Source organism: Schistocerca cancellata, chromosome 1 (genome assembly GCF_023864275.1).
Source record: "Schistocerca cancellata isolate TAMUIC-IGC-003103 chromosome 1, iqSchCanc2.1, whole genome shotgun sequence".
Classification (NCBI taxonomy): domain Eukaryota; kingdom Metazoa; phylum Arthropoda; class Insecta; order Orthoptera; family Acrididae; genus Schistocerca; species Schistocerca cancellata.
Genome location: NC_064626.1, coordinates 900,281,807 through 900,302,438, shown reverse-complemented (window position 1 = coordinate 900,302,438; position 20,632 = coordinate 900,281,807). Strand labels below are relative to the sequence as shown.

At 43.9% G+C, this 20,632-nt stretch overlaps 1 protein-coding gene across 1 annotated transcript in view; it reads left to right on the top strand.

Annotated features, from left to right (window-relative positions):
• Window positions 1-20,632, top strand: part of LOC126112715 (uncharacterized) — a 159,323-nt gene that overhangs the window by 50,870 nt on the left and 87,821 nt on the right. The window lies entirely within an intron of this gene.

Below are 20,632 nucleotides of genomic sequence, written 5' to 3'. Positions count from 1 at the left end.
GTTACGAAAGATGTCTAGTAAAATTAACTCGCTACTATAAAAATGTGAGATTCCCTTCTAAACACTACTCAATCTAAGTTCACAAACTGAACCCAGTAAAACGAAATTGCCAATTTACTCGAACCCAAGCATATGCAAAATTCAATGAAAACACTACGATAAATTCTACATTCGTCAGACGGGTAGAAACTTCAGTATTAGACACCGCTAACACAATAAATACAGGGACTTAAAATCCTAAAACACAGCACATAATTTAGAACAAGATCCAATTTCTACGTTAGAATCCAAAGGAGTACTTACGAACATTTTCAAAGATATGGAAATGCGTTTACATACAAACAGTTACCCACTACAGATTCTAAATGAACAGATCGACCTAAGGGCAAAAAATACACCCAAAACTTCATTGAAATTATCAATCAAGAAAACAGACACACAAAATATGATAAAACAACCACAGATTACATAAGACCACTAACGATACCACTAGCGAAGATAACCGAAATTACAGCACGATAAACTGATTTCAACCATAGGATATCGCTCGAACATCTGTCAAATAAGCAGTCACGTAATTGTTGCTTTAAACAAAAGGAACACAATCTGAAAATAATATCAGATAACAAGTCATATCTAGTGTTATTACTTCAAGAACACTAATGGGATGTAATCAAAACAGACGACAGAACCACGATAGCGCATGGCTGTCAAACCATTGTCACGTATATGTAACAAATTTTATAATAACGTTTTGTAATTTATATTTACCTATAATGCTAGAAATATTGTACCAAAATTGTGTAAAGTTAACTAACAGGAACCCTCACGATCGTTATTTGCCAAAATAGGCTGAACAGACCAATCAAATGGTTCAAATGGCTCTGAGCACTATGGGACTTATCTTCTGAGGTCATCAGTCCCCTAGAACTTAGAACTAGTTAAACCTAACTAACCTAAGGACATCACACACATCCATGCCCGAGACAGGATTCTAACCTGCGACCATAGCGGTCGCGTGGTTCCAGACTGAAGGGCCTAGAACCGCTCGGCCACCCCGGCCGGCGAACAGACCAATCCTGGCATAAAACTGCGTCCACACAAATCGCACTGAATGGCTGGAGGAGGATGGGGTTCTAATTGACAGAACTTTGTTGCTTGTCGCTTGGTCTTTTCATGTCGGCAGCGTTCTCCTTGTAACAAGTGGCAGCGGTGGATGTTGTGTTCTTTCACAGTACGCGGTCCACAGCACGTTCTTCCCATGCCTCTATGTTTTACCAGTCGGCGAACAGACCAATCCTGGCATAAAACTGCGTCCACACAAATCGCACTGAATGGCTGGAGGAGGATGGGGTTCTAATTGACAGAACTTTGTTGCTTGTCGCTTGGTCTTTTCATGTCGGCAGCGTTCTCCTTGTAACAAGTGGCAGCGGTGGATGTTGTGTTCTTTCACAGTACGCGGTCCACAGCACGTTCTTCCCATGCCTCTATGTTTTACCAGTCGTCTTCGTATTGTGTTTTATCTGGCCTTTAAAGAGGTTCTATATGAGGTCTAATTGCCAGAGTTCACCATACAGCACACGGCGGGAAGCCTTGCATCACTCGTGCGATGAACATGACCTAACCGTCTCAGCTGATGAAAGATGATGGTTGTCTCAATGCTGTTTAGGTACGCTTCCTGCAGAGCCGCAGTGTCTGTCCTCCCATATAATGTTCAAGCTTTATTTCTTTTCTGTTGGTGGAAGCACTCAAATCTGTTATCACGGCGATAGTGTGTCCAAGTTTCACAGCCATACACAAACGTGGAAACGACAACAGGACTGTAAAGTGCGAGGAAAGATCAAAAATTTATTTTAAGATTCACACAGATAAATTCAGTTTTCATTTTCTTTTTCTTCCAAATAGTCATAACCTGTACACCGCCGGTTCTTTAAAGAATCGAACTCCCATGGATACAACGGCTCCAGACCTCTGATTACTTTACAAATGAGTTTATGTGTTAAATATATTACGTCGAGCATGTAAGCGAGAAAAAGGTTAGCAAAGGTTTGAAATTATGTTCAAAGTTTGTTGGAAGTCGCTACGTCCCATCATCATGAAACAATCGATAAATATAATTTTGCGCTCCATTTTAAGCAAATGATAGATGCATATCAATGTTTATGACGTCATAAATACTGAACTATTTGTCATACAATGGTAATTTGTAGGTACATTCAGTGGTATATATGGATACTGTTGGCAAAATATGTTGCTAACAGAGACAGCAGTAAAGAAGTAATAATTAACAAGTCTGGCCTGATCCCGGAGTTTGCTGCATGAACGGCGACAATGCAGTCAGGGACGGACGTATTTCCTTTCAGTGGGGCATGTCAGAGAGAAAGCGTTTCAAAAAGATTTGAAAGTATGTGTTAAGTTTGCTGCTAGTCAATACCTGACTCATTCACAAATACTGGATGAATATAGTCTAGGTAAATTGCGCCTCGCGAGTTGCAGTGCCTCAAGATGTGTACACATTTCCATCTGTAGTACTTGTTATATTGTGTTGAAACTTTAAAATAAGATTGTACATCTTAATGAGTAAATTATGACAACAGTTAAAATTTTTAAGTTCGGTAAATAATTAAAAGAAATAGGCTACTGAAAATCAGATTTTGGTTGCCCCTGGAAGCCGTCAGATAGGCAGACTGCAACAGAGATCCAGTACCTGTGCCCCAGTTTGGTCGTTTCGAAATACAGGTGTTACCAACCCTCTCCTGGTAGGTACACGAAGAGGTAATAGATCCTGGTTGCGAAATGAGTGCTATAAAAGTACAGCTCGACGACACGTGACAATCTTCCCTAAGTATTACGTTTGACTGATATTTTAAAGCTTCACTGAATTTGAATGAAGTCAGCACAGGGAGTGTTTTAAATAGAGTTAAGACATGTATGTTCCATCGCTTCACAGTACTGTGAGAAAAAAATTCTTCTCCAGTCATCCGGCATTGACCAAATCGTAAGTCTGCATATGTCTTACAATATGTTTTACAATGCATATGTCATACAATAACACAAAACTTGTGAGCTTCTATCAACATCTTTTGATATCGCCTTGTACACAGTTTCAGACAGTTAGGTTCCTCGGTAATAATTCAGTGTAAGACTGTAGGAACACCAACCTTACAAAAGATATTCAAGCATGACATTCACAAGAAGTATTTCTGTCTCATTGTTGGTGAATGACGCAATCAGACACAAACTTTTGGCTGGTTGCGTCATTTCTCCAACTATCTTTAAGTTGTCCGCAGCTCGTGGTCTTGTGGTAGCGTTCTCGATTCCAGCGCAGGGGTCGCGGGTTCGATTCCCAGCGGCGTCAGGGACTTTTCCTGCCTCGAGATGACTGGGTGTTGTGTCGTCTTCATAATCATCATCATCATTCATCCCCATTACAGTCGGAGGAAGGCAATGGCAAACCACTTCCACTAAGACCTTGCCTGGTACAGCGGTGCGGGTCTCCCGCATCGTCCCCTACGCTCCTCGGAGTATGGGACCTCATCGTCATCATCATCGTCGTCATCTTTAACTTCCGCAAAATTCACAAGATTTAACATTGATGAAATAACATCTGCTGATTTCGGCGAACATCTGGAATTGTTGTCTGCTTGCACATTTTCAGCGGTATCCTGCACTTAGCACTTTTTTTGGGGCTGATTTCGCGTTGGCTTCCAGCGCTACACATTTCTTGGCGTATGCCATTTGATTCGCTGAAACGTCAAACCCAAATTTATTTAGTCGAAGTATAGTTGGTGTTTTTCTGCTCGAGGTGGTGTGCAGTTGTCTTCGTCCAAGCTGTAAACCAACTAACCCGTCCTTTATAGAGGGTCTACGTGATAATGAAGGAGTCAACAACGGCCCAAGACCCAATGGATGTTAAAAAAAATTGTACGTGCTAAAACACACATCAGCTTTACATCCTCGAGCATCCCACGAATCGCGGCTTGGTGATGCAAGGTTTCTTAAAACAGTGCTATACGTACTTGCTTGATTATGCCGCAAGGAAAAGTACTGCTGTTACATAGAATAGGTGGAGAGCGTCTGACGTGGCCTTAAGTAAATGACTAATCTCGTCTCGCGGTTAGCATGGATGTAGGATAACCACGGAAAGATGAGTGGCATCATCTGGTCTAATATAACCACGAAATCCTTCGCAACAGATTTGTTGTATTAACTGTTGCGCTTGTGGAGACTGAGGTCATCAGCGCCCTGACACACATTAAAAGGAACGAATGTGGACAGACCTAATAAAACTGAAAAACACACTCAAAGAAAGCAGGAAAAGAAGGAAAATACTACATAAGAAAGTAAAACCGAAGGAAAGGGAAAACACAGCAACAAGAATGCCACACAAAATTGCCATTGGCTGGCAATATGGGCGAGCTTGTCACACAGTGAGCAAATTAAAATCCTCTCCCTAAAATCTTTGTAAAAACATTTGACATGGCACAGAACTTTAAAACTTTAACCACATTCGTCAGAGTGTTGCCTAAAAGAGATGGCAGGTCTGCTGGCAAGTCAGCCGCGGCCCGCTGGTCAGAAAATAAAACACAATCCAATAAAACGTGGCGCACAGTGACCTGAACGCCACAAGCACCACAAATTGGAGGGTCCTCCGGCCGGAGCAGGAAGCCATGAGTGAATAATAACAGTGCTAAAAATGTGGTTAATCAATAAAAACAGCAGGCTTCTCAGTGATACAATTCGGTGGTCACGAAACGCAGTTAGAACTCAACACTGGTGAGTATTTCGCAATGTTCTAAGAGTATTTAAAAATCCCCTTTCAGTTGGTTCTTTGTCATGAGTGGATAATACAGCTCCCCATCATACCATCATGCCGCGAGTGAAGAAAGACACCGATTCTGTTGTGGGTAACTAAATATATTCTTCTTGACCCCGAACACAGTCACAGAGGACCTGCTCAAATATGGTTTTTCTCTATTTTTCATAAACGTATAACGGAATTTGATCATGTCGAAGAGTTGGTCAGTGGTTAAGATGCGCAGTATTCATCGGCGTACGTGTGATCTAAGTAAGAGAGTTGGTGTTTTCAATGAGACGCTCCGCCTGTTCCCGAAGTGAATGACGGACTGCAGAGGTTCGGCGTGGCCCGCTGCCTGCCGCCGGAAGTGACGCAACCCTGCATGCACGCAGGTACCTGTTGCCTCCCGGCAGCCGGCCGCTTACCTGCTGCGGTCCATTCATCCGCGTGGCAGTGTCGTCTGTTTGGCCTGTTTGCTCTTAGAACACGAGTCTTAACCGACTGTACCACAGTGAAAATCAGTTTCTCTTTTCTCGCTACTTTACATTTTGAGTTGTGTTACAACAAGTGATCTTATCGACTTATGAATGGAATCTAGCAGGAACATCAAAAAATGGTTCAAATGGCTCTGAGCACTATGGTACTTACCATCTGAGGTCATCAGTCCCCTAGAACTTAGAACTACTTAAACCTAACTAACCTAAGGACATCACACACATCCATGCCCGAGGCAGGATTCGAACCTGCGATCGTAGCGATCGCGCGGTTCCAGACTGAAGTGCCTAGAACCGCTCGGCCACCGGAACATCAGCTGCATTTTTTCTTGACCATACAGAAAATAAGTTTTTCAAAGAGCAAACAATGCTAGCTGACTAGATAATGGATTATAGATGTTACGTAAAATGACACGATTATTTTGTTCAAGTGAATAAATAAGAAGCATTAAACACTTCATCAGAAAGTCAGTGACCTTCATAAAACATAAAAACATACAATTCGCCACTGAATATGAAAAAGAGAAGAGCACGAACATTATCCACAAAAAAACTCATACATCTTATATTTTTCGAAAAGAAGCGCATCGGATGGGATGATACACAATACCTCATGTCATCCCACGACATAAAAAAAGCGTTTTTTCATTCCATGTTCGACAGAATAATCCACTAACCACAGTCATGTAAGAACAGTGAAACAGAGCTCAAATGGCCGGCCGGTGTGGCCGAGCGGTTCTAGGCGCTACAGTCTGGAACCGCACGACCGCTACGGTCGCAGGTTCGAATCCTGCCTCGGGCGTGGATGCGTGTGATGTCCTTAGGTTGGTTAGGTTTAAGTAGTTCTAAGTTCTAGGGGACTGATGACCACAGCAGTTAAATCCCATAGTGCTCAGAGCCATTTTTGAACCAGAGCTCAAACGTTGAGACACATAGCCATAGTAATTGGATACAGTACTGAATTTGTTAATAAAATCTTCAGAGTACAACCTGACTAAAAGAAGCGATCGGTTGCTAGCACACATTCTGAGACATCACGGGATCACCAGTTTAGTACTGGAGGGAAGCGTATGGATAAAAATCGTGAGGGAGACCAAGAGATGAATACAGTAAGCAGATTCAGTAGGATGCAGGTTGCAGTAATTACGCCGAGATGAAGAGGCTTTCACAGGATAGAGCAGCATGGGGGGATGTTTCCAGAATGAGATTTTTACTCTGCAGCGGAGTGTGCGCTGATATGAAACTTCATGGCAGATTAAAACTGTGTGCCGGACCGAGACTCGAACTGGGGACCTTTGCCTTTCGCGGGCAAGTGCTCTACCAACTGATCTACCCAAGCACGACTCACCCCCCGTCCTCACAGCTTTACTTCTGCCAGTATCTCGTCTCCTACCTTCCAAACTTTACAGAAGTTCTCCTGCGAAACTTGCAGAACTAGCACTCCTGAAAGAATGAATATTGCGGAGACATGGGTTAGTCACAGCCTGTGGGATGTTTCCAGAATGAGATTTTCACTCTGCAGCGGAGTGTGCGCTGAGATGAAATTTCCTGGCAGATTAAAACTGTGTGCCGGTTCAAATGATTCATATGGCTCTGAGCAGTATGGCACTTAACTGCTGAGGTCATCAGTCCCCTAGAACTTAGAACTACTTAAACCTAACTAACCTAAGGACATGACACACATCCATGCCCGAGGCAGGATTCGAACCTGCGACCGTAGCGGCCGCGCGGTTCCAGACTGTAGCGCCTAGAACCGCTCGGCCATTCCGGTCGGCTGTGTGCCGGATCAAGGCTCGAACTCGCGACTTTTGCCTTTCGCGGGTAAGTGCTCACCCACTGAGCTACCCAAGCACGACTCACGCCCCGTCCTCACAGCTTGTCCGCGAAAGGCAAAGGTCCCGAGTTCGAGTCTCGGTCCGGCACACAGTTTTAATCTTCCAGGAAGTTTCATGAGGGGATGCATTTTACCAGTCTTTGGACTGAAGACCACAACAACAACGACACCTACTACACAGAAAAATTTGTATTTATTGTTAGTATTTTACTACAATTTTCAAACATCCTTTTTGCATAATAATTGTACTGTACCCATAACGTCGTACAATTAAAACTGAATTATACCGCAGCTTCTTCACGTGTTACAACATGTCATTCCTAAAGCGCAAAATAAATCGTAGGTACCGGTAGCTGCAAAGACTACGGTCACTATAGCTACAGAAACGGAGAATACAGTGACGGCCGGTCAAGCGTTCCCTGGGCCAAATCGTACGGTGGAAGTGGGCCTGCAGGCTTGGGGCAGGTAGACATCCGGCCGTGCAGACAATGCGCCCCCACTCCAGGCTGTGCACGTGTGGCTGACAGCGAGCGGCGCACCAAAGCCCCGACCTTGGCGGGGGGCGCGCATTCCAGGCAGCCCGCGGCCGCCGTGGCTCCGGCTTCTCAACTGTGACGCGCCGATCACCCTTCCGCTTCCTCGGTTCAAACCATTATACCACGATTGCAATCACGGCGCCAACATCCCGTCGGTGTCACGGGAGAGGGATCACAGGCTCCTCTACGCGGGGGAAAAAAACTGTCCTTGTCCTGTCGATGAACCGCAACGAGCTCTACAAGTGATTTACTGGCGTCACGACAAACACTTTTACTCTGCAGCAGTGTGTGCGTTGAGATTTTCGACTTCTTGGCAGATTAAAACTGCGTGCTGGACCGGGATTCGAAAATGGAACCTTTGCTTCTAGCGAGCAAATGCTCTATCGACAGAGTCCGCTCGAACAGCTTCATTGCAACACTTCCTCCTACTTACCAAACTTCACAAATTACGAATTCGAATTCCGATCTGGCCCTCCGGTATGTGCCAAGACGTATCTAAATCAGAATGTCGGACAGGTATACACTCAGTCGCAAAAGTATTCTGACAGCACGTAACGGCGCATAATTTTGCGGTTTGCCGCATGAACAAATACAGAAATTGCACTTTGTAATGTATTTGGACTCTGGGTACGATGGCGCAACGTGAAACACGCGTCAAATACGAAGAACTGTTGTTGGAAATGTGTCTGTTACGTAATATTTCCTGAAAACGGCATGGGAAGGTGCGACAAAAGTATTCGGACAACATGAGAGAATAGTTCATTCCGAGACGCACAGAGGGTGAAGCGACTGCAGTGTGTCCGACATTTCCGCGAGACGATGGCGATGATTAGTAAACACGTATCGCGAGCCTGTGCAGGTCGACGATGGGACGCAGAGGGAAGTGTTCTACGTTAGAGCAAAGGCAACTTGTCGTTTATCATCACGCGAAGGGGAAAACCTGCAGGGAAACTGGCGCAAAAGTGAACATGAAGAAAAGTACAGTTCACGACATTATTAAACGGTTCGAGAAAGAAGACCGATTGGAATTCCGTTGCAGTACAGGACCGCCACGGACATATCACAGAGGGATGAACGTGTGATTGTGCGAAAGGTACAACAGAATCCGAAAATATCTGTCACACGAATTGCAAGTGAGGTGGAGGGAGACCTTGGTATAGAAGTTCATCCCGAAACCGTGCGGAGAGTACTACGGCGATCGCAGTACCATGGTCGAGTGGCACGGCGAAAGCCATTCATAAATGCAGTGAACCAGAAGAAACGTATGCAGTTTGCGAGGGAATACGCCGAATACGATCAGGCTTGGTGGAATCGGGTGATATTTTGCGACGCATGTAAATTTACATTATGGCAAAGCGACGGAAAGGCAAACGTGTGGCGAAAGACCAATGAAGAGCTGAATCCCAGGAACCTCAAACCAACAGTAAAGTTTGGAGGTGGGAGCATCATGGTGTGGGGATGCATGTCCGGCAATGGTGTGGGTGGTTTAGTGTTCACTGATGATACGATGAACAAGGCAGCGTATTTGAATATACTGCGAGGACATTTGAAGCTGAGAGCACGACATCTAGGTATTGCGAACAACTTTCATTTTTATCAGGATAATGATCCCAACCATACCGCACATATTGTACAAATGTGGTTACTCTTCAATTGCCCGAAAGTATTGCACCCCCCTCCCCAATCACCAGACCTTAACCCAATCGAACATTTGTGGGATACATTGAAACGGACCATCCGCGCGGACAACATCTATACGAAGGAGACCTTCAAAGAGAAACTGCGCCCAGAATGGGCAAATATAGGCCCAGATTTCACGAAAAAACCCGTGGAAAGTATGCCTAGTAGATTGGAGGAGGTATTGAAAATGAAAGGTGGACCCACAAGGTATTGACATTTTTGTCGTACAACTTATGAACATTTATTGGACAGTGTCCGAATACTTTTGTAGCAGCAAGGTGTGCAGGATGTTTCATTTTTGTTGTTAATTGTTCTGTTATTTATGTTTTGGAAACGAAATAATACAATAATTCTTTTGTAATTAATGTTGTTACGCATATATATTGCTAATAAATATGTCTGGGTTTCATAGCCAGTGTTTCTCGAGTACTCATTGTGAGGTGTATATCCTCCTGCGCACGGTCGTGTGATGGCGCTCGACTCTTCATGGAGAAACATCTTTCCACTGATAGTGTCTCTCCGGCGAAGCGCTCAGGAGATGAAGGACTAAAGATTTTGCGCCTTTGTCATGGATGCCTCTCCACAGTGAGAATATGTGACACTGCTATCTGATAGAGACCTCGACCTCCATTGCTCCCTTCATACTATTCGACAATGTGCTGTCCATGTCTCGCCCTCTGTCTCTGTCTCTGTCTCATCTCCATTATGCCACTAACACACCAACAATCATCTACATTACACGTAAGACAATTTTTTCACTCTTCGGGAAAGAAAGATGCCATGATGGAGGAACAAAATATTTCCAATTAGGCAGCTGAACCCACAGCTCAGAGGTCTCCTAGCCAACATTATCATACGAATTTCATTCTTCTTTTTATCCTGCGCCAACTTGCTCGACGTACCTGTTTGGCCTTCTAGGAATTGTCTGAAGAAATACTGAGGGCTAGCACACAACACTCTGTGAATCATAATAATAATATAACAAGCATCACCATTGGTCACTTGAGATTCAATATTGGATAACAATCTCCTGCAGACTTTTCCAAGTATTGATGTCTTCCGCTACCCTCGTCCATATTACTTCCCATGTCTTATAATGCTCATCCGTTACATATGGCCGGTGGAAGCCTGCGATTGTAAAAATTGTTATAAAATACAATTTGATGCAGCCTGACACAATTTTCCTTTGTTCTCTGGACGACGCCTTTCGAGACATGATTCCCATTACTAAGGGCGTTTTCGTGCATTTCAAAGGTTACAGACGGCAGTCAGCAGCGGTGTTGATAATGGGAATTATTTTCCGAGACGAGTCGTGCAAAAAATTAATAATGGAAAACCGAGACTGATGGATGCAAATGTTTTATTTTATAAAAATATCGTTGCTCTTAATACTGGTTGTAAGTAGATACAAGGTGCATTCAAGTTCTAAGGCTTCCGATTTTTTTTCTCTGGACTGGAAAGAGATAGAAACATGCGCAGTGTTTTAAAATGAGGCTGCGTTCATTGTCAATACGTCCCAGAGGTGGCAGCACGGTCCGACAGATGGAATTTTACCGCCAGCGGCGAGAATGAGAACTGTTTTAAATACTTAAAATGGCGACGTTTTCCTTACTTGAACAGCGTGCAATCATTCGTTTTCTGAATTTGTGTGGTGTGAAACCAATTGAAATTCATCGACAGTTGAAGGAGACATGTGGTGATGGAGTTATGGATGTGTCGAAAGTGCGTTCGTGGGTGCGACAGTTTAATGAAGGCAGAACATCGTGTGACAACAAACCGAAACAACCTCGGGCTCGCACAAGCCGGTCTGACGACATGATCGAGAAAGTGGAGAGAATTGTTTTGGGGGATCGCCAGATGACTGTTGAACAGATCGCCTCCAGAGTTGGATTTTCTGTGGGTTCTGTGCACACAATCCTGCATGACGACCTGAAAATGCGAAAAGTGTCATCCAGGTGGGTGCCACGAATGCTGACGGACGACCACACGGCTGCCCGTGTGGCATGTTGCCAAGCAATGTTGACGCGCAACGACAGCATGAATGGGACTTTCTTTTCGTCGGTTGTGACAATGGATGAGACGTGGATGCCATTTTTCAATCCAGAAACAAAGCGCCAGTCAGCTCAATGGAAGCACACAGATTCACCGCCACCAACAAAATTTCGGGTAACCGCCAGTGCTGAAAAAATGAGGTGTCCATGTTCTGGGACAGCGAGGGCGTAATCCTTACCCATTGCGTTCCAAGGGGCACTACGGTAACAGGTGCATCCTACGAAAATGTTTTGAAGAACAAATCCCTTCCTGCACTGCAACAAAAACGTCCGGGAAGGGCTGCGCGTGTGATGTTTCACCAAGACAACGCACCCGCACATCGAGCTAACGTTATGCAACAGTTTTTTCGTGATAACAACTTTGAAGTGATTCCTCATGCTCCCTACTCACCTGACCTGGCTCCTAGTGACTTTTGGCTTTTTCCAACAATGACACTTTCCGTGACCGCACATTCACCAGCCGTGCTGCTATTGCCTCAGCGATTTTCCAGTGGTCAAAACAGACTCCTAAAGAAGCCTTCGCCGTTGCCATGGAATCATGGCGTCAGCGTTGTGAAAAATATGTACGTCTGCAGGGCGATTACGTCGAGAAGTAACACCAGTTTCATCGATTTCGGGTGAGTAGTTAATTAGGAAAAAAAAAAATTGGAGGCTTTAGAACTTGAATGCACCTCGTACACCTGTACAGCATTGAAGAGATGGTAAACTTAGACATTAGTTACACTAAGATGCGGTACTATATTTTAGTTGTTTTACACCAGCTAAGAGAGTGCTATACTTGTTGACATTGTATAAGTATCATTTGAAAATTAACTAATGATCTTTAACGGCATAAAGTGGCAATAGCGATGTTCTTTCGTTAAACCAGCAAGTCATATTTGATAACAACAAACAGCAACTCTGTGCGTATTATCACCAAAGAATTTCCTTAAGTAATTTACCTCAAATCGAGGGGGGGGGGCTAAGTTGAGACGTCTACGCTAACATTTCAGAATACTTGGGTTTCTATCGTGTAAAAAATAGTACTTCACAACTTCAATGTAATATAAGTCGACTGCTAATTATGGAGAAAAAAATAGTTTGTCCAATGCACCAATTCAAAAAGTTTTGCTATGTAAGTTAATGATAAAAAATCATTCGCATTTCCATGTGACAAGAGCAACTTAACTGAAAAGGGTTGTTGTTACAAAGTGGTAGGAGCACCACAATGAATTGAAGAATGGAAAAGGTATAGTGAGTGGCTTGGTTTATTGAAAAGTCAAGACACAGAAGATCATTGAAATTTCAAAACGCTATGCGGCAAACCACCACCCTCTCGGACATCCATAACAAAAGGGCACAGGAAATGAATGGAAAGAGGGAGTGTGGGTTTGAAGCACCATATAGGCAGGCCAATCCGAGAAGTGACGAAGATATGGACAGAATTCCACAGGCCCCAGAGAATCAAAGCCATCAGCTGCCAGTGGGTATTAACTTATGGGTAAGTTTAAAATTTGCGTTGTACCGGGATTCAAACAAGGCTCTCCTTCTTACTAGGCAGATGTGCTGACCACTGCGCCATTCGGACACAGTGGCCACCACAATTGCACAAACTACTGTAGCGCGTCTCCATCAGACCCAAATTCTCAGCTTATACCACACACTACTGACGTAGTGCCCCTACCCACTAGCATAATTACATACGGCATCTCGTCAGATCCCGTGAGAGTTCGAGCTTTGTGTGCGTCTGGACTGAAGGGGTCATTGGTCGTCATCGTCTGAATTATATATGTGGTGTCTGTTCTCTCAGACATGACATGACCACACATATAACTCAGGCGATGATTGCCAATTATCCCTTCAGTGCAGATGCCAAGTTAGAACTCACATGGGAATTGGCGATATGCCGCAAGTAATTAGGCTAATGAGCAGGGGCACTAAATCAGTAGTGTGTGGTATAAGTTGAGAATTTGAGTCTGACTGGAGGCTTGCTAGTGTTGTCTGTGCGGTTGTGAGTGACCACTGCGTCCAGATGGCGTAGTGGTCAGCGCACCTGCCTAGTAAGAAGGAGAGCCGTGTTCGAATCCCAGTATGGCACAAATTTACAAGTTACCCCAATGATATAAATGAATGCTCACTGGCAGCTAATGCCTTCAATTTCCGTATGTCTTGATTCAGTCAGATGAGCAATATTCAGGAATAGGTCGAATGCGTGTTTTGTATGCCATTTAATTTGTGCATAAATTACATTTCCTTCAGATTCTTCCACTGACTATCAGCCTGAATACTTCCTCTAGGGACTGGACGCACGTCAGTCGGAATTCGCTTCCGATTCACAAAAGAAAAACCGAACTGAATAGCCACTATGCCATTCGAACAGACACACGTAGCATCATGTAAAACATAACTGACAAATAAAGATGCATTTCACGATTATTGGGTCGTATAGTGAATCTCTGCTCCAACCACAGCTTATGGCCAAACGAAAGAACAGCATTATCGTGTTCGAAATAGCATAACCACAGCATAAAAAGGCGGACACGATGATATTTCCGGGCAGGTGAAAGTATATATGAGACACATCGACAGTGCGCCATCCGCTCGTACAGAATTTAGATGGTGAAAGCCACACATCAGTGCCATCGGTAGGGACGATACAATGTTGTGCATTCAGTTGGTTGATTTTACAGAATATCTTTTGCAGTTCACTTGAGAATAAGTTTACCAATTGACCGTTATACGCGGAATTTCAACGTCAGATCAAAATCAGTCCCGAAGAACTGGGGACACGAATCTAAAGACTATAAATCAGCTTACTAATAGGAGAGTAACGGATTAACAAGGCATCTTCATCTGCTCCTGTTTTATCATTTCGCTCAACAGCAATTTGTTGATAAAACCAATCCTCAGTCCACGAAGTTCTGATAATGTCACAATCTTTATTCCACAAAAAAGTGTGGGTGTACTTTGGTATAATAGTAGGACTGCCAAATGATACTTCATTTCGTAACTGATAAAAACCCCTGCAAAATAATATAGGGAAGAAAATATACACTAGATAATGCTATGAAATGTAACGCTCGAAGAGAAAAAATGTGTAACTTACGTAGTGCCGCAGACTGCAGAAGAAATAGAACTCACCTGGAAAAGAAAATATTCCATTAGTTGACGCAAAATAAGTACAAAGAAAATAGCAAAGTAAAAACAATTTTTAGCAAATGCAGGCATCATCTGAACGGGACACAGTGATCGATCTAGTTAATGCACAGGTAAAATGACACAGGTCGCGCATTATGCGATTCATTTGACTCGCTTCACTCGTCAATCACTGTCCTGGTGGTTTAAAGAATCAGTCGGCATCGTCGCCAACACAAAGCGACGATTGTGCCAGCCGGTGCTTTAACCTCTAACGTGTGGCCGCCAGGGCAAAGACCATCTGACGTGTGAAGCGCGTCTAAGAAATCAAATAATACGCGACATGTGATGTTTTATCTAAACAGTAATGCGTTGCTTCTTAACCAAAGGCACAGTAATGCCTATGAAGCTCTTCATGGCGTTTCGCACATTAAAATCTTCGCTTTACTATGCAACACCCCTGGTGTCCGCGATGTTTCGGGAAGTACATACACTGACGGTATGGTGAAGAAGATTTTATTGCAAGGTCAGAAACGTCTGTTCTGCAGTTAGAGCCCAGTTCGCATCTACATTATTGGCTCAGATGGCTCTGAGCACTATGGGACTTAACTTCTGAGGTCATCAGTCCCATATAACGTAAATCGAACTAACCTAAGGACATCACACACATCCATGCCCGAAGCAGGATTCGAACCTGCGACCGTAGCAGTCGCGCAGTTCCAGACTGCAGCGCCTAGAACCGCTCGGCCACCCCGGCCGGCCTACATTATTGACTAAAAACAATTGCTACTCAGGGTGGCTGAAAATGAAAGAAAATTAAAAAGATTATGTCCGGGTTATAGCGTCGTTTTAAGGTCTTCACTGAAGATGGGAACGCAGCTGCCAGTCTTAGACCATTTTCAAGTATCCTGCTACTTCCGTTTGGCTTGACATAAAAATTGTACAATAGTACAACAAACAAAAACGACAGCTGCAGGCGGTATCTGATCAATTAAACAACTGTTTAAGATTAAAAACAGCAGACACGTCCGCAGCCGTAATGATGACCTAGCATTCTCCTACACTTCGTACGAGTGTGTGCTAGTTGACGATACACACTGTACTGATGTTTTAAAGTATGTCATCCGATGTTAGCAGTCAGCCGAAACGTGTAACCGGAATCACAAACAAAAAGTGCGAACAAGAAAGAAAAAATTTATTTGTTTGTTTAAGATTATTCTGATGCTCAGCACAAAACCGTAACAATTAACTATGTCTAAAACTCAAAAGAACACATTTGAAACACATCTAAGGCAAGTCAAGGACGTAGTACATACAGGAAACGAAGGAACAAACTCCACTTATCGCAGTACCTTAAAGGAGCTATATGCATCGGAATGGCAATGCGAATTTCTTAGCGCCACTCGAATCCGGATGATGGAGGAAATTTTTATCGCAATAAACTGGCAGGTAAGGGAAAATACAGCTCATGATCCTTAATACACTTGATTAAATTGTAGAACTCTCCACACAGCCTCAAGGTTGCGTTTGAATGCTAGCTGGACAGTTTATCTGGCGTGAAAATTGGTCAACGGATACAAAATATCTGTGCGCCCACTGACGTCGACAGCCAAACTACTGCACCCAGCTACGTGCTACTGCTCAAAGAGCAACGTGTAAACTAGCCTGAACAAGTGCTGACTGAATACTATACAGCTTTACCCGCAGTCAAATCCCCGATTTGAATATGGCTGAGCATTTACAGACTGTTAGGCCGGTATTATACTATCAAATTTCTTTGTCCAATATCTTTGTCAAAGAAATTTGATGGTGTAATAGGGAACTTTGTCAAATGTCGTCAAACATTTGATCAAATCTAGGGCCTCGCTGTAGATTTTATCAAAGAAGTCGCTTGTCTTCTGTTCACTGCAATGTGAAATGTTACCACGTAGAGCGCTAGCAGCGCTGCAGCGTTCTGTCATCTGTAGTGTTTTTATAAACATTGGTGGTAAATACAATTGGTTGTACCGACAACTACAAAATTAATAAAGATGTATAAAGCTGATGAGGCGCTTTACAACGTGAGGCACACTGAATACAAAAATGGATTTAGAAGATTGGAGACATAACCTAACTGTCTCCTGTAGCAAGGAATCAAAGTGTTACAGTGAGCCTGTCTTCTGCAGATGTAGCAGTTCTTAAGTGAATATTATGCTTTGTGATATGAGGATATACTTCACTTAGTACATACAGAAATGTATGCTCATCCATTCTTAAGTAATTGATGTACGACTTGACGTCCTCCACTATAAGCTCACGTAACAAGTTTTGTTGAATGCTTTTATCGTGTCGTCTTAAAACCCACGGTTTCACCCAGGTACGTTTCCTTTTTTCCTCCGCTTTTCTTCCGCAAGTGCACACAGTGCAATTGTGGTACATGCAACTGCTGCGGTTAATAACAAGTTGTTGTTGTCAGCCATCTTGACGAAAAATATAATTCTAGCGCTACGTCAAAGATCTTTGTCAAATATATTTGACGGAATATTTGATCACATCTTTGACAAAGAAATTTGATAGTGTAATACCGGCCTTATGGAACTAGATTTGATGCCAAACGACAGACATCTATGGACTACTCGAGAGCAGAGGCTGTAATGTCACGGACAACCCAAATCATTACGAGATGCTTTCAACCCAACACATTTCGAGATACTTTAAAGCGAGCACTTTAAAAAAGTGGCAATTTTAGGTGGGAGGGGTGAGGGAGATATGTTTTGAACTACGGTTGTCTGTAAGATACTGGTAGAGATAGGGTGTATACTACCACCTATGTTAATCCAGCAAGCAACTGCACGGTATCATTTACCAAATGCTTTTTCACTCCCCTTTGCTGTGTTTTGTGTGTTGCTCTCATTCTTATTTGCAACCGAGTGGAGAGATCCTGGTTTATTGCAGAGTTCGGGTACGAAACCCAAGATAGCAAAAGGGACCGGCGATCGCTATCATGCGTCACTTCCGCTTTCGCAGAAATACAAAATAAGAGGAGGAGGAAGCCTCGTTCCCCCGTACCACTCCTCTCTAGGCTCGCAGCCGACTGCCACGTTAGAGCGTCCGCGAGATACATTTGTGAGCAAACAGACTGCAACTTGAGATACGTGTCTGGCTTTTCCATAACCTAGTTTACACGATCATCACACATATCCCTAGCTGGTTAAACGAAAGGTCAGAAATTTGAAATTTACGTGGATGAACTTGCCTCCTATTCACTAATTTAGTAAGGTGCAACGCTGTTTCTTCAGTACATTACACGAGATAACGCATTTCCACAATAAGGGCAAAATGTTTCTGCCAGATACCAGAAAAGCAAACAATGTACTGGACGGGCAGTACGTACGTGCCTGCCCCTACCTGCGGAATAGCCCTGAGCAGAGGCCGAGGAGGCTCTCCACTGGTAATGTCTGTAGAGGGCTCGAGGTGAATAAGATGGCAGCGCCGGCCATAGAGCGCGCTCATCAGCGGAGCGAGTGTTTACTCTGGCGGCCGCAGCCAGCCGGCGGCTATGCCGCTATACGCGCCGCTGCCACGCAGCAAAGGCGCTCCGTGCGGTATCGTCCTCCCGCATTCAAGGGATCGCCGGCAAGCCTTACCCATGCGAATACGCTTCAGAGCCAATACCTACATCGGAGGGCTCCAGTTCGACTGGTAGACGAAACTTAACAGGAACCTGTAAAGTGTACCCATTGTGAAGAGCGTTAGCTTCAATCGTCGAAGTTAAATTCGGGCATACTCACAGGGAGTATTACATAACCATTACCGTTCGTAATATACAGGGTGTTACAAAAAGGTACGGCCAAACTTTCAGGAAACATTCCTCACACACAAAGAAAGAAAATATGTTATGTGGACATGTGTCCGGAAACGCTTACTTTTCATGTTAGAGCTCATTTTATTACTTCTCTTCAAATCACATTAATCATGGAATGAAAACACACAGCAACAGAACGTACCAGCGTGACTTCAAACACAGGAAATGTTCAAAATGTCCTCCGTTAACGAGGATACATGCATCCACCCTCCGTCGCATGGAATCCCTGATGCGCTGATGCAGCGCTGGAGAATGGCGTATTGTTATCACAGGCGTCCACAATACGAGCACAAAGAGTCTCAACATTTGGTACCGGGGTTGCGTAGACAAGAGCTTTCAAATGCCCCCATAAATGAAAGTCAAGAGGGTTGAGGTCAGCAGAGCGTGGAAGCCATGGAATTGGTCCGCCTCTACCAATCCATCGGTCACCGAACCTGTTGTTGAGAAGCGTGCGAACACTTCGACTGAAATGTGCAGGAGCTCCATCGTGCATCAACCACATGTTGTGTCGTACTTGTAAAGGCACATGTTCTAGCAGCACAGGTAGAGTATCCCGCATGAAATCATGATAACGTGCTCCATTGAGCGTAGGTGGAAGAACAAACTAAAATGAGCTCTAACATGGAAAGTTAGCGTTTCCGGACACATGTCCACATAACATCTTTTCTTTATTTGTGTGTGAGGAATGTTTCCTGAAAGTTTGGCCGTACCTTTTTGTAACACCCTGTATATAAATGACCTAGTGTTCGCGGTTGATGCTATTGTATACAGGGGCGATTTATAGTAGATGATCACACAAAAACTAATCGCATGAAGACTGATGCGTAGAAGATTAATTGGAGGAATCTCCAGGAAAATTTTGGAAATTTGTGGTAAGGTCTTATGGGACTAAACTGCTTAGGTCATCGGTCCCTATGCTTACATACTACTGTATCTGACCTAAACTAACTTACGCTAAGGACAACACACACACACTCATGCCCGAGGGAGGACTCGAACCTCCGACGGGAGCTGCGGAAACCCCGGCAAGGCGCCTCAGACCGCACGGCTACCCCCGCGGCCTAATCTTCAGGAAGTGTGGTTCACCAAGAGGGCGTTCGATCGGTACTTTAATACTGATCGACAGTCTAGGACCTGTCCCGTAGAGGATTGGTGAGACCAACTAAAGGCGATCCCAAGTAGAGCAATATTTTTACGTTTAGTCGCAGGTTCGTTTAGGAACCGAGAATGCGTCACTGAGACGCTCATCCAACTCGAGTGGCAGATACTAAAAGCATGTGGTTGTGCATCACGGTATAGTTTACTGTTAAAATTACGAGAGGGTACGTTCCTAGCAAAATCGGCCAATATATTGTTTCCTCCTACGCATATATCTCGAGGAAAGACCATGAAGGTAAAAATTAGATGGATTCAAGCTAACAAGGAAGCTTGCCAACAATCTTTTTCCCCGCGCACCATTCGGGACAGGAACAGGAAAGGCGAGAAGTGACAGTGGTAAACCAAATACTCTCTGCCACAAAAAGTAAGGCAGCTTGCGGGATAAATGTTTCAAATGGCTCTGAGCACTATGGGACTTAACTTCTGAGGTCATCAGTCCCCTAGAACTTAGAACTACTTAAACCTAAATAACCTAAGGACATCACACACACCCATGCCCGACGCAGGATTCGAACCTGCGACCGTAGCGGTCGCACGGTTCCAGACTGTAGCGCCTAGAACCGCTCGGCCACATCGGCCGGCTCTTGCGAGATATACACGTATATCTAGATGCGCACGGGCCGGTGCCTAGTTTCATGGTCTTGTTGTCGATGATCTGACCCGACAATGTTATATCCAAACAGCGACGCTAAATTTTCTATGACGTCTTATGCAAAACGAAATATTTTGAGGCAGTTCAAAACAGCCCGTACAATGGGAAAAAAAACTAAATTACAGAGAGTGTAAGAAATTGGCCAAACTGAACTACAACAAACCACAGAAAGGATGAGAGAAAATTTGTGACTGAGGAGAAATCACCAAGTTCCACAGGGTTCAATTTTTGATCGACTACTTTTCCTTGTATTTGTGAATGACCTTCCGCTTAACATACATAAGTTGAACTGCTATTTTTTACAGACAATACTGCCGTTATAATAAATCCCAGTAGAGGAAATAAACTGTTAATGATGTTTTTGGAAGAATTATTAAGTAGTTCTCTGAAAATGGACTGTCCCTAAATTTTGAGAAAACACACGCCATTGGGTTCTGTACACCAAACAGCGATCAACAATACTGATGTAGC